A 2433-nucleotide genomic window follows, 5' to 3' on the forward strand; every position below is an offset into this window, starting at 1 on the left:
GTATTTCTGACGGTCTTAAAACTCTTAGTAAGCGGATAATTATCGTAATAATTAATTAATGGTCGTAAACAAAAAAATCTTCAAAACGCATCACACAACATTCACTTAAACCTAAGTTTAACTATTGGTTTAACTACGTCTCCAAGTTTTATGTAGATTGGTAGGCCCTGTTTAAAGTTATTACTATTAGGAAGATTTTCGAAAAAAATGTGAAGATCAGATTTTTCTAAAATCTAGCAGTGGAATAGGTTATCCATTACGTTACTAAAAATGTGATCTATTCCGAAAAGGGTTTAATAATGAGGTGATATAGTTGATCCTAGATTAATATGAGAAGATGATAGGGGTGTGGTCTGCAAATAAACAAAAACTTATTTATTTTTTCCAATGTTTCACCAGGAATAAAAAAAAACAAACGAAAAAGAGATAACAACAATCACTTAGAGAAATATATATATAAACAATAAACAAACTCATAAGGAAATATACATAACAATGAATGAAGTAGAAAGTAACGGCCTATCACCAATACTATTTAACATAGTACTCGATCAAATCATGAGAGAGTTCTGGAAAATAAATAACGCAGAGGCCGTAGTAGGGATCTAGAAAAAATACATAAAAGTGATCTACCAAGCCTTTGGAGATGATTTAGCCCTCCTGGCGGAAACAGAAGAAGAGGCAATTAGTCAGATAAATATCCTGAAAGGAATAGGGGAAAAAGCAGGTCTACAAGTCTCCTACGAAAAGACAGAATTTATGACAACGGAAAAAAACTACGGCAAAAAAGCAATAGAGACAAAATATGGATGGATAAGAGTAAGAAAGAAATTTAAATATCTGGGAGAGATAGTAAGCAATAACGGTTTGGAGAAAGAGAGCATAAAGGAGAAAATCATCAAGTTGGAAAGGCTAAGGCAATATTTATAACAAGAAGAACCTATCGTGTAACTTAAAAATAACACATTACAACACGGTCGTAAAACCAGTAATTTTATACTGACTTTTATACTGAGTAGTAATGGAGACAATGACATGAAAACCGAAATAATAATCAGAAGACTAAGATTCTACGGGCACATGATGAGAATGGACCAAAGCAGACTAAACAAGAAACTCTTTGACAGAATCCGTGAATATAAGAGCGTAGGAGGATATGTGAAGCAAATGAGAGAGGAAACAAAGAAATTGAAAATAACAGACAAGGACTTTCTGTATAGAGAACAGTACGGGAAAAAATTGAAATAAATAAATCTTCTTGTGGCATATAAAGAAAAACGGAAGGGTACTGCGTGGTCGGAAGAAAGGGAGCAAAGGCACACAGAAATATTGAGAAGATACTGGGAGAGAAGAAGAAAACAAGTGAGAAGGAAAAAGTAATGATATTCGCGTCGTCTTGAAAGGCCGTTTCGTGAAAGAAAAAAGTAGAAAGTAGTGAATAAATAACAATAGAAGTAGATTGTTTAAACTGATAACAATAGAACATGAAACATGATATTATAGAAGTAAGAATTATATAAAACAGATAATGAAAAATTAAAAAACAGAAACTTTTGAAGAAATAATCATAATGAAAGATGTGGAAGAAAATATAAGTGATGAGTAAAGGACAAGAAGCTAAAGAACTAATACAAATTCGGTGATGACTCTAATAAGGAACTATGTCTCGAAATAAATATCGATAAAACAAAATATACGCTAAGCAGTAGAAACGAGAGAAATTTCAGTGATACAGATATAGGAAGAAATACATTTGAACTGGTATACAGGTTCGAGTATTTAGGTTCCACGGTAATTAGAAACAACGAAATTGATGACCGAATAAGTCGAGGTTAAAGATGGGAAATACTTGTTATTTTTTATTTTCGAAATTGCTTAGCTCCCGCCTTCCATCTAAAAACTTAAGTTATAATTTACAAAAAATATTTTCGTTTCCACTGTGCTTTACGGATGCGAAACGTGGTCTCTTACGCTAAGCGAAGAACAATATCTTAAGGTTTTTGAAAATAAAGTATTCGGACCGAAAAAGGATGTATAAATGGGAGAATTTAGAAGGCAGCAAAACGCTAAATTGAGGGAACTTTACTCGGTAAATATATAATAGATAGGATATTTTATCATAGTTCGTGTTTGGTTGGTGATTTTTTTTGTTTTGGACGTTTTTAATCTCCAATACAATAATGAACAAAATAATTGGGGAAAAGACTGGGAGAGGAAACATGGGACAAGTGAGATGGAGGAAAGATGACGTGACGAAGCTGTTGGAGATTTTATTAGCTCGTAAAGATTGTAAAGTAACGAGTTACCGATTACCAGAAAATCGGCTAGTTCTTAAATATTAAACTGTTGTTGAGACTATCATAAAACGCAATTCACAGTAAGTCCCTTTGGGCCTCTCTCACGATGTCTCTATTTGGTTCTCAAGTATTTCTG

The sequence above is a fragment of the Halyomorpha halys genome, unplaced genomic scaffold (assembly GCF_000696795.3).
Source record: "Halyomorpha halys isolate HHAL.00 unplaced genomic scaffold, Hhal_1.1 Scaffold1095.1, whole genome shotgun sequence".
Lineage (NCBI taxonomy): Eukaryota > Metazoa > Arthropoda > Insecta > Hemiptera > Pentatomidae > Halyomorpha > Halyomorpha halys.